We start from the raw sequence: 13,105 nt of genomic DNA, 5'->3' as shown, positions 1-13,105 counted from the left end.
GTTAGAGTGGTTGGTGGCAACATATTGCTCATAATATAAAAAAAGCTTGTCAATTCTCATTTAAGATTGGTTCCTATGCTTTTGATGGGCTCTCTAAGAATTAGTCAACTTTCAGCGTATTTTACCTTTCACTGTGGACAGATCAAGCTTTGAAAGGTCAGTAGCTGGCTCAAAATTAGAGCAAGTTCATGAAAAAAGAGTAGATATGGTGCAAAAGTGGCCGGTTAGCTCAATCGGTTAGAGCGTGGTGCTAATAACGCCAAGGTTGCGGGTTCGACCCCCGTGCTGGCCATTCCTTTGGCTTTCTGTTCACATCCAGTGACTTTTGGAAAAAGATCCGTAGGTTTTATCCATCCAATGTGTAAAATTAATTTACAAACTTGAAATAACTTGGTTAGAGTAAGAGAGTGGCCATGTTACATCGTCGTTAACCTTAAAGTATGACAGAGTAACGAATTGAAGCAAAATAGAAATATAATCTATTGTATGGCCAGAGATTTCAGTTTCTAAGCGTTTTTTAAGAAGTTTTGGGCAACTGAAATTCGATATAACTGTAAATATTGACAGCTAAGTCTATCACTAATTGTAATGCAGGCAAAAACTAATCCAAGCAATGGCGTAATTTACTGGCTCATCACGTGACAAGTTAGAGTGGTTGGTGGCAACATATTGCTCATAATATAAAAAAAGCTTGTCAATTCTCATTTAAGATTAATTCCTATGCTTTTGATGGGCTCTCTAAGAATTTGTCAACTTTCAACGTATTTTACCTTTCACTGTGGACAGATCAAGCTTTGAGAGGTCAGTAGCTGGCTCAAAATTAGAGCAAGTTCATTAAAAGAGAGTAGAGATGGGGTAAAAGTGGCCGGTTAGCTCAATCGGTTAGAGCGTGGTGCTAATAACGCCAAGGTTGCAGGTTCGACCCCCGTGCTGGCCATTCCTTTGGCTTTCTGTTCACATCCAGTGACTTTTGGAAAAAGATCCGTAGGTTTTATCCATCCAATGTGTAAAACTAATTTACAAACTTGAAATAACTTGGTTAGAGTAAGAGAGTGGCCATGTTACATCGTCGTTAACGTTAAAGTATGACAGAGTAACGAATTGAGGCAAAATAGAAACATAATCTATTGTATGGCCAGAGATTTCAGTTTCTAAGCGTTTTTTAAGAAGTTTTGGGCAACTGGAATTCGATATAACTGTAAATATTGACAGCTAAGTCTATCACTAATTGTAATGCAGGCAAAACTAATCCAAGCGACTTGAAGCAAAATAGAAAATTAATCTATTTTATGGCCAGAGATTTCAGTTTCTAAGTGTTTTTTAAGAAGTTTTGGGCAACTGGAATTCGATATAACTGTAAATATTGACAGCTAAGTCTATCACTAATTGTAATGCAGGCAAAAACTAATCCAAGCAATGGCGTAATTTACTGGCTCATCACTTGACAAGCTAGAGTGGTTGGTGGCAACATATTGCTCATAATATAAAAAAACTTGTCAATTCTCATTTAAGATTGGTTCCTATGCTTTTGATGGGCTCTCTAAGAATTAGTCAACTTTCAACGTATTTTACCTTTCACTGTGGACAGATCAAGCTTTGAGAGGTCAGTAGCTGGCTAAAAATTAGAGCAAGATCATTAAAAGAGAGTAGATATGGGGCAAAAGTGGCCGGTTAGCTCAATCAGTTAGAGCCTGGTGCTAATACCGCCAAGGTTGCGGGTTCAACCCCCGTGCTGGCCATTCCTTTGGCTTTCTGTTCACATTCAGTGACTTTTGGAAAAAGATCTGTAGGTTTTATCCATCCAATGTGTAAAATTAATTTACAAACTTGAAATAACTTGGTTAGAGTAAGAGAGTGGCCATGTTACATCGTCGTTAACCTTAAAGTATGACAGAGTAACGAATTGAAGCAAAATAGAAATTTAATCTATTGTATGGCCAGAGATTTCAGTTTCTAAGCGTTTTTTAAGAAGTTTTGGGCAACTGAAATTCGATATAACTGTAAATATTGACAGCTAAGTCTATCACTAATTGTAATGCAGGCAAAAACTAATCCAAGCAATGGCGTAATTTACTGGCTCATCACGTGACAAGTTAGAGTGGTTGGTGGCAACATATTGCTCATTATATAAAAAAAGCTTGTCAATTCTCATTTAAGATTGTTTCCTATGCTTTTGATGGGCTCTCTAAGAATTAGTCAACTTTCAACGTATTTTACCTTTCACTGTGGACAGATCAAGCTTTGAGAGGTCAGTAGCTGGCTCAAAATTAGAGCAAGATCATTAAAAGAGAGTAGATATGGGGCAAAAGTGGCCGGTTAGCTCAATCGGTTAGAGCGTGGTGCTAATAACTCCAAGGTTGCGGGTTCGACCCCTGTGCTGGCCATTTCTTTGGCTTTCTGTTTACATCCAGTGACTTTTGGAAAAAGATCCGTAGGTTTCATCCATCCAATGTGTAAAATTAATTTACAAACTTGAAATAACTTGGTTAGAGTAAGAGAGTGGCCATGTTACATCGTCGTTAACCTTAAAGTATGACAGAGTAACGAATTGAAGCAAAGTAGAAATATAATCTATTGTATGGCCAGAGATTTCAGTTTCTAAGCGTTTTTTAAGAAGTTTTGGGCAACTGGAATTCGATATAACTGTAAATATTGACAGCTAAGTCTATCACTAATTGTAATGCAGGCAAAAACTAATCCAAGCAATGGCATAATTTACTGGCTCATCATGTGACAAGTTAGAGTGGTTGGTGGCAACATATTGCTCATAATATAAAAAAAGCTTGTCAATTCTCATTTAAGATTGGTTCCTATGCTTTTGATGGGCTCTCTAAGAATTAGTCAACTTTCAACGTATTTTACCTTTCACTGTGGACAGATCAAGCTTTGAGAGGTCAGTAGCTGGCTCAAAATTAGAGCAAGATCATTAAAAGAGAGTAGATATGGGGCAAAAGTGGCCGGTTAGCTCAATCGGTTAGAGCGTGGTGCTAATAACGCCAAGGTTGCGGGGTCGACCCCCGTGCTAGCCATTCCATTGGCTTTCTGTTCACATCCAGTGACTTTTGGAAAAAGATCCGTAGGTTTTATCCATCCAATGTGTAAAATTAATTTACAAACTTGAAATAACTTGGTTAGAGTAAGAGAGTGGCCATGTTACATCGTCTTTAACCTTAAAGTATGACAGAGTAACGAATTGAAGCAAAATAGAAATATAATCTATTGTATGGCCAGAGATTTCAGTTTCTAAGCGTTTTTTAAGAAGTTTTGGGCAACTGGAATTCGATATAACTGTAAATATTGACAGCTAAGTCTATCACTAATTGTAATGCAGGCAAAACTAATCCAAGCGACTTGAAGCAAAATAGAAATATAATCTATTGTATGGCCAGAGATTTCAGTTTCTAAGCGTTTTTTAAGAAGTTTTGGGCAACTGGAATTCGATATAACTGTAAATATTGACAGCTAAGTCTATCACTAATTGTAATGCAGGCAAAAACTAATCCAAGCAATGGCGTAATTTACTGGCTCATCACTTGACAAGTTATTATTATTATTATTATTATTATTTATTTATAGAGCACCATTGATTCCATGGTGCTGTACATGAGAAGGGGGTTACATACAAAATACATATACAAGTTACAGTAGACAGACTAGTACAGAGGGAAGAGGGCCCTGCCCTTGCGGGCTTACATTCTATAGGATTATGGGGAGGAGACAGTAGGTGGGGTGTAGGTGGGGCGGCAGCTCCGCACGGTGGTGGGGCGGCAGCTCCGCACGGTGGTGGGGCGGCAGCTCCGCACGGTGGTGGGGCGGCAGCTCCGCACGGTGGTGGGGCGGCAGCTCCGCACGGTGGTGGGGCGGCAGCTCCACACGGTGGTGGGGCAGTGAGGTCATTCAAGGTTATAGGCATTTCTGAACAGATGAGTCTTTAGGTTCCGTTTGAAGTTTGCAAGTGTAGCAGATAGTCTGACGTGTTGAGGCAGCGAGTTCCAGAAGACTGGGGATGTTCGGGAGAAGTCTTGGAGACGGTTGCATGAGGAGCGAATGAGAGAGGAGGATAGAAGGAGATCTTGGGAGGACCAGAGATTACGTTTTGGAGTGTAGCGAGAGATTAGTTCAGAGATATATGGAGGAGACAATTTGTGGATGGCTTTGTAAGTCAGTATTAGTAGTTTGAATTGGATACGATGGAAGATTGGGAGCCAGTGAAGGGACATGCAGAGAGGAGAAGCGGGGTGGTAGTGAGGCGAGAGGTGGATCAGTCGGGCAGCAGCATTAAGGATGGACTGGAGAGGGGCGAGCGTGTTAGCAGGGAGACCACATAGGAGGATGTTGCAGTAGTCGAGGCGGGAGATTATGAGAGCATGCACTAGCATTTTTGTAGATTGAGAATTGATGAAGGGACGGATTCTGGAAATATTTTTGAGTTGAAGACGACAGGAGGTGGTGAGGGATTGAATGTGTGGTATGAAGGACAAGGCAGAGTCAAAGATCACTCCGAGGCACCGAACTTTGGGTGCTGGGGAGAGCGTGATGTTATTTATTGTAATAGATAGATCAGGTAGAGAGTGTAGGTGAGATGGAGGAAAGATGATCAGCTCAGTTTTGGCCACATTGAGCTTTAGGAAGCGAAAGGAGAAGAAGGAAGATATAGCCGATAGGCACTCTGGGATTCTGGACAGCAGAGAAGTGACATCTGGACCAGAGAGGTAGATCTGAGTGTCATCGGCATATAGGTGGTACTGGAAGCCATGGGACTTTATGAGTTGTCCCAGGCCAAATGTATAGATAGAAAAAAGTAATGGTCCCAGGACAGAGCCTTGAGGGACACCAACAGAGAGAGGACGGGATGAAGAGGTTGTGTGGGAGTGGGAGACACTAAAAGTGCGGTTGGAGAGGTATGAAGAGATCCAAGAGAGGGCGAGGTCTCTGACACCAAGGGAAGAGAGGATCTGTAGTAGGAGGGAGTGGTCAACAGTGTCAAAAGCTGAGGATAGGTCTAGAAGTAGGAGTACAGAGAAGTGGTTGTTAGCTTTGGCAGTAAGTAAGTCATTTGTGATTTTAGTCAGGGCAGTTTCAGTGGAATGATGTGGACGGAAGCCGGACTGTAGGGTGTCAAAGTGAGAGTTAGAGGAGAGGTGGGAGGAAAGTTCAGCATGGACGTGCTGTTCCAGGAGTTTTGAGGCGAATGGGAGTAGCGATATGGGGCGATAGCTGGCAGCAGAGGTTGGGTCGAGGGAAGGTTTCTTTAGGATAGGTGTGACTGTTGCATGTTTAAAGGCAGAAGGGAAGGTACCAGTTGTTAAAGATAGGTTGAAGAGATGGGTTAAGGCTGGAATTAGGATAGTGGTGAGGTTGGGGAGGAGGTGGGTTGGGATGGGATCACGTGCGCAGGTGGTGAGGTGCGCTTTTGAGAGAAGATGTGCAAGCTCTTCTTCGGTGATAGTGGAGAGGAAGTTTATGGGGGAGGAGCAGTGGTCTGTTATATGAAGGGGTTGTGGTGGTTGAGCAGAAAAGACTTGTCTGGTTTGGTCGATCTTTTCTTTGAAATATGTGGCAAATTCTTCTGCGGAAATGAGGGAGGTTGGAGGGGGCAGTGGTGGGCGAAGGAGGGAGGTAAAAGTATTGAATAACTGTTTGGGGTTGTGTGTTAAAGAGGATATGAGGTTTCTGAAGTATTCCTGTTTAGCCGAGGTAAGGGCCAAGCGAAATGTGTGAATTGCATTTTTGAATGTGGTGAAGTCTTCCTGGGAGTGCGTTTTCTTCCAGCGCCGCTCTGCAGCCCTAGACACTTGCCGCAGTTTTTTAGTGAGGCTGTTATGCCAGGGTTGTCTATTGATTTGTCTCACTCTGCCATGCACAAGAGGAGCAACTGAATCAATAGCTGATGTGAGAGTGGCGTTGTAGAAAGTGGTGGCACTGTTTGTGTCATGCACTGAAGATATGGAGGACAGTGGTAGGATAGAGTCAGAAAGGGTGTGTATGTTGACGTGTGCGAGGTTTCTGCGAGGGTGTGATACGTGCTGGACAGGAGGGGCAGGTGAGGAGGACAGGGCAGAGAAGGTCAATAGATGGTGGTCAGATAAGGGGAGAGGGGAGGTAGTGAGGTTAGATAGAGAGCAGAGACGGGTGAAGATAAGGTCTAATGTGTGTCCATCTTTATGGGTGGCAGAGGTGGACCACTGAGATAGACCAAAAGATGAAGCAAGGGAGAGTAGTTTGGAGGCTGCTGACTGGCGGGTGTCAGTGGGGATGTTGAAGTCACCCATGATGATAGTGGGAATGTCAGCAGAGAGAAAGTGTAGAAGCCAGGCAGAGAACTGGTCGATAAAGGAAGTGGTAGGGCCTGGGGGTCTGTATATGATGGCCACTTGGAGGTTGGAAGGAGAATAGATGCGGACAGAGTGCACTTCAAAGGAAGGCAGGACAAGGGAGGGTAAGGGTGGGATTGGATTAAAGCTGCAGTTGTTAGAAAGAAGGAGGCCCACTCCTCCACCTTGTCTATTGCCAGGGCGAGGAGTATGGGAGAAGTGAAGGCCACCGTAGCACAGCGCAGCAGGGGAGGCAGTGTTGGATGGTGTCAGCCATGTTTCAGTGATGCCCAGAAAGGATAGATTGCTAGAGGTAAAGAGGTCGTGAATGATGTGCAGTTTGTTACAGACCGAACGGGCATTCCACAGCGCTCCAGAGAGAGTGGGCGGTGGAGTGGGTGAGAGGGGGATGGGTTTTATATTGGAGAGGTTGCGGTAGTTACTAGTAAGGGTGGAGCGATAGGGGGGTGGTAGAGAGGAGTGTCCCATCTGGGGAGGTCCAGGATTGGGAGATATGTCACCAGCAGTGAGGAGAAGTAGAGAAAGAGAGAGCAGGTGGGAGAAGGAGAGTGGACGGCATGATCTGCGTGTTATTAAGAGAGACCTGAGATTTAGGAGCAGGTCAGCAGATGACAGGTGGGGAGGTAAAAGGGAAGGGGAGATGAATATTTGTTTGGCGAGTGCTGGCGTTGGGGGATAGCGAAGGAGAGTGAGGAGGAGTGGAACAAAAACTGTGAGGGCATAGGTGAACATGGTGAGTTAAAGGTTTACTTATGGGAATATGAAAAAGTGTAGGGGACAAAATGCAAGTGAGAAACAGTTAAGGAGGTAATGCTCACCTTCTGGTCACTTCTGGGACATTTCTGGAATATTTCTGATTGCCCACTTAGAAAATCCCACTTATGAAATCACACAGACCATGGTCAGAACAGACCTGTGCCAACAAATTTATACAACTCTACAACTATACAACAAGTTAGAGCGTTGGTGGCAACATATTGCTCATAATATAAAAAACAGCTTGTCAATTCTCATTTAAGATTGGTTCCTATGCTTTTGATGGGCTCTCTAAGAATTAGTCAATTTTCAACGTATTTTACCTTTCACTGTGGACAGATCAAGCTTTGAGAGGTCAGTAGCTGGCTCAAAATTAGAGCTAGTTCATTAAAAGAGAGTAGATATGGGGCAAAAGTGGCCGGTTAGCTCAATCAGTTAGAGCGTGGTGCTAATAACGCCAAGGTTGCAGGTTCGACCCCTGTGCTGGCCAATCCCTTTGCTTTCTGTTCACATCCAGTGACTTTTGGAAAAAGATCCGTAGGTTTTATCCATCCAATGTGTAAAATAATTTACAAACTTGAAATAACTTGGTTAGAGTAAGAGAGTGGCCATGTTACATCATCGTTAACCTTAAAGTATGACAGAGTAACGACTTGAAGCAAAATAGAAATATAATCTATTGTATGGCCAGAGATTTCAGTTTCTAAGCGTTTTTTAAGAAGTTTTGGGCAACTGGAATTCCATAAAACTGTAAATATTGACAGCTAAGTCTATCACTAATTGTAATGCAGGCAAAAACTAATCCAAGCAATGGCGTAATTTACTGGCCCATCACGTGACAAGTTAGAGTGGTTGGTGGCAACATACTGCTCATAATATAAAAAAAGCTTGTCAATTCTCATTTAAGATTGGTTCCTATGCTTTTGATGGGCTCTCTAAGAATTAGTCAACTTTCAACGTATTTTACCTTTCACTGTGGACAGATCAAGCTTTGAGAGGTCAGTAGCTGGCTCAAATTTAGAGCAAGTTCATTAAAAGAGAGTAGATATGGGGCAAAAGTGGCCGGTTAGCTCAATCAGTTAGAGCATGGTGCTAATAACGCCAAGGTTGCGGGTTCAACCCCCGTGCTGGCCATTCCTTTGGCTTTGTGTTCACATCCAGTAACTTTTGGAAAAAGATCCGTAGGTTTTATCCATCCAATGTGTAAAATTAATTTACAAACTTGAAATAACTTGGTTAGAGTAAGAGAGTGGCCATGTTACATCGTCGATAACCTTAAAGTGTGACAGAGTAATGAATTGAAGCAAAATAGAAATATAATCTATTGTATGGCCAGAGATTTCAGTTTCTAAGCGTTTTCTAAGAAGTTTTGGGCAACTGGAATTCGATGTAACTGTAAATATTGACAGCTAAGTCTATCACTAATTGTAATGCAGGCAAAAACTAATCCAAGCAATGGCGTAATTTACTGGCTCATCATGTGACAAGTTAGAGTGGTTGGTGGCAACATATTGCTCATAATATAAAAAAAGCTTGTCAATTCTCATTTAAGATTGGTTCCTATGCTTTTGATGGGCTCTCTAAGAATTAGTCAACTTTCAACGTATTTTACCTTTCACTGTGGACAGATCAAGCTTTGAGAGGTCAGTAGCTGGCTCAAAATTAGAGCAAGATCATTAAAAGAGAGTAGATATGGGGCAAAAGTGGCTGGTTAGCTCAATCGGTTAGAGCGTGGTGCTAATAACTCCAATGTTGCGGGTTCGACCCCTGTGCTGGCCATTCCTTTGGCTTTCTGTTTACATCCAGTGACTTTTGGAAAAAGATCCGTAGGTTTCATCCATCCAATGTGTAAAATTAATTTACAAACTTGAAATAACTTGGTTAGAGTAAGAGAGTGGCCATGTTACATCGTCGTTAACCTTAAAGTATGACAGAGTAACGAATTGAAGCAAAGTAGAAATACAATCTATTGTATGGCCAGAGATTTCAGTTTCTAAGCGTTTTTTAAGAAGTTTTGGGCAACTGGAATTCGATATAATTGTAAATATTGACAGCTAAGTCTATCACTAATTGTAATGCAGGCAAAAACTAATCCAAGCAATGGCGTAATTTACTGGCTCATCATGTGACAAGTTAGAGTGGTTGGTGGCAACATATTGCTCATAATATAAAAAAAGCTTGTCAATTCTCATTTAAGATTGGTTCCTATGCTTTTGATGGGCTCTCTAAGAATTAGTCAACTTTCAACGTATTTTACCTTTCACTGTGGACAGATCAAGCTTTGAGAGGTCAGTAGCTGGCTCAAAATTAGAGCAAGATCATTAAAAGAGAGTAGATACGGGGCAAAAGTGGCCGGTTAGCTCAATCGGTTAGAGCGTGGTGCTAATAACGCCAAGGTTGCGGGGTCGACCCCCGTGCTAGCCATTCCATTGGCTTTCTGTTCACATCCAGTGATTTTTGGAAAAAGATCCGTAGGTTTTATCCATCCAATGTGTAAAATTAATTTACAAACTTGAAATAACTTGGTTAGAGTAAGAGAGTGGCCATGTTACATCGTCGTTAACCTTAAAGTATGACAGAGTAACGAATTGAAGCAAAATAGAAATATAATCTATTGTATGGCCAGAGATTTCAGTTTCTAAGCGTTTTTTAAGAAGTTTTGGGCAACTGGAATTCGATATAACTGTAAATATTGACAGCTAAGTCTATCACTAATTGTAATGCAGGCAAAACTAATCCAAGCGACTTGAAGCAAAATAGAAATATAATCTATTGTATGGCCAGAGATTTCAGTTTCTAAGCGTTTTTTAAGAAGTTTTGGGCAACTGGAATTCGATATAACTGTAAATATTGACAGCTAAGTCTATCACTAATTGTAATGCAGGCAAAAACTAATCCAAGCAATGGCGTAATTTACTGGCTCATCACTTGACAAGTTAGAGCGTTGGTGGCAACATATTGCTCATAATATAAAAAAAAGCTTGTTAATTCTCATTTAAGATTGGTTCCTATGCTTTTGATGGGCTCTCTAAGAATTAGTCAACTTTCAACGTATTTTACCTTTCACTGTGGACAGATCAAGCTTTGAGAGGTCAGTAGCTGGCTCAAAATTAGAGCAAGTTCATTAAAAGAGAGTAGATATGGGGCAAAAGTGGCCGGTTAGCTCAATCGGTTAGAGCGTGGTGCTAATAACATCAAGGTTGCGGGTTCGACCCCCGTGCTGGCCATTCCTTTGGCTTTCTGTTCACATCCAGTAACTTTTGGAAAAAGATCCGTAGGTTTTATCCATCCAATGTGTAAAATTAATTTACAAACTTGAAATAACTTGGTTAGAGTAAGAAAGGGGCCATGTTACATCGTCGTTAACCTTAAAGTATGACAGAGTAACGAATTGAAGCAAAGTAGAAATATAATCTATTGTATGGCCAGAGATTTCAGTTTCTAAGCGTTTTTTAAGAAGTTTTGGGCAACTGGAATTCGATATAACTGTAAATATTGACAGCTAAGTCTATCACTAATTGTAATGCAGGCAAAAACTAATCCAAGCAATGGCGTAATTTACTGGCTCATCATGTGACAAGTTAGAGTGGTTGGTGGCAACATATTGCTCATAATATAAAAAAAGCTTGTCAGTTCTCATTTAAGATTGGTTCCTATGCTTTTGATGGGCTCTCTAAGAATTAGTCAACTTTCAACGTATTTTACCTTTCACTGTGGACAGATCAAGCTTTGAGAGGTCAGTAGCTGGCTCAAAATTAGAGCAAGATCATTAAAAGAGAGTAGATATGGGGCAAAAGTGGCTGGTTAGCTCAATCGGTTAGAGCGTGGTGCTAATAACGCCAAGGTTGCGGGGTCGACCCCCGTGCTAGCCATTCCATTGGCTTTCTGTTCACATCCAGTGACTTTTGGAAAAAGATCCGTAGGTTTTATCCATACAATGTGTAAAATTAATTTACAAACTTGAAATAACTTGGTTAGAGTAAGAGAGTGGCCATGTTACATCGTCGTTAACCTTAAAGTATGACAGAGTAACGAATTGAAGCAAAATAGAAATATAATCTATTGTATGGCCAGAGATTTCAGTTTCTAAGCGTTTTTTAAGAAGTTTTGGGCAACTGGAATTCGATATAACTGTAAATATTGACAGCTAAGTCTATCCCTAATTGTAATGCAGGCAAAACTAATCCAAGCGACTTGAAGCAAAATAGAAATATAATCTATTGTATGGCCAGAGATTTCAGTTTCTAAGCGTTTTTTAAGAAGTTTTGGGCAACTGGAATTCGATATAACTGTAAATATTGACAGCTAAGTCTATCACTAATTGTAATGCAGGCAAAAACTAATCCAAGCAATGGCGTAATTTACTGGCTCATCACTTGACAAGTTAGAGCGTTGGTGGCAACATATTGCTCATAATATAAAAAAAAGCTTGTCAATTCTCATTTAAGATTGGTTCCTATGCTTTTGATGGGCTCTCTAAGAATTAGTCAACTTTCAACGTATTTTATCTTTCACTGTGGACAGATCAAGCTTTGAGAGGTCAGTAGCTGGCTCAAAATTAGAGCTAGTTCATTAAAAGAGAGTAGATATGGGGCAAAAGTGGCCGGTTTGCTCAATCGGTTAGAGCGTGGTGCTAATAACGCCAAGGTTGCAGGTTCGACCCCTGTGCTGGCCAATCCCTTGGCTTTCTGTTCACATCCGGTTACTTTTGGAAAAAGATCCGTAGGTTTTATCCATCCAATGTGTAAAATAATTTACAAACTTGAAATAACTTGGTTAGAGTAAGAGAGTGGCCATGTTACATCATCGTTAACCTTAAAGTATGACAGAGTAACGACTTGAAGCAAGATAGAAATATAATCTATTGTATGGCCAGAGATTTCAGTTTCTAAGCGTTTTTTAAGAAGTTTTGGGCAACTGGAATTCCATAAAACTGTAAATATTGACAGCTAAGTCTATCACTAATTGTAATGCAGGCAAAAACTAATCCAAGCAATGGCGTAATTTACTGGCCCATCACGTGACAAGTTAGAGTGGTTGGTGGCAACATACTGCTCATAATATAAAAAAAGCTTGTCAATTCTCATTTAAGATTGGTTCCTATGCTTTTGATGGGCTCTCTAAGAATTAGTCAATTTTCAACGTATTTTACCTTTCACTGTGGACAGATCAAGCTTTGAGAGGTCAGTAACTGGCTCAAAATTAGAGCTAGTTCATTAAAAGAGAGTAGATATGGGGCAAAAGTGGACGGTTAGCTCAATCGGTTAGAGCGTGGTGCTAATAACGCCAAGGTTGCAGGTTCGACCCTCGTGCTGGCCATTCTTTTGGCTTTCTGTTCACATCCAGTGACTTTTGGAAAAAGATCCGTAGGTTTTATGCATCCAATGTGTAAAATTAATTTACAAACTTGAAATAACTTGGTTAGAGTAAGAGAGTGGCCATGTTACATTGTCGTAAACCTTAAAGTATGACAGAGTAACGAATTGAAGCAAAATAGAAATATAATCTATTGTATGGCCAGAGATTTCAGTTTCTAAGCATTTTTTAAGAAGTTTTGGGCAACTGGAATTCGATATAACTGTAAATATTGACAGCTAAGTCTATCACTAATTGTAATGCAGGCAAAAACTAATCCAAGCAATGGCGTAATTTACTGGCTCATCACGTGACAAGTTAGAGTGGTTGGTGGCAACATATTGCTCATAATATAAAAAAATCTTGTCAATTCTCATTTAAGATTGGTTCCTATGCTTTTGATGGGCTCTCTGAGAATTAGTCAACTTTCAACGTATTTTACCTTTCACTGTGGACAGATCAAGCTTTGAGAGGTCAGTAGCTGGCTCAAAATTAGAGCAAGTTCATTAAAAGAGAGTAGAAATGGGGCAAAAGTGGCCGGTTAGCTCAATCGGTTAGAGCATGGTGCTAATAATGCCAAGGTTGCGGGTTCGACCCTCGTGCTGGCCATTCTTTTGGCTTTCTGTTCACATCCAGCGACTTTTGGAAAAAGATCCGTA

General features: G+C 41.1%; 1 non-coding gene across 1 annotated transcript; it reads left to right on the top strand.

The window, feature by feature from the left end:
- Positions 1-218: 218 nt before the first annotated feature.
- TRNAI-AAU (transfer RNA isoleucine (anticodon AAU)) lies at positions 219-292 on the top strand. Its single transcript has one exon. It is a non-coding gene; the product is annotated as a tRNA-Ile (tRNA).
- Positions 293-13,105: the final 12,813 nt, after the last annotated feature.

This window comes from Anomaloglossus baeobatrachus, chromosome 4, assembly GCF_048569485.1.
Source record: "Anomaloglossus baeobatrachus isolate aAnoBae1 chromosome 4, aAnoBae1.hap1, whole genome shotgun sequence".
NCBI classification, from domain to species: Eukaryota; Metazoa; Chordata; class Amphibia; order Anura; family Aromobatidae; genus Anomaloglossus; species Anomaloglossus baeobatrachus.
This window is presented reverse-complemented; position numbering and strand designations above follow the sequence as displayed.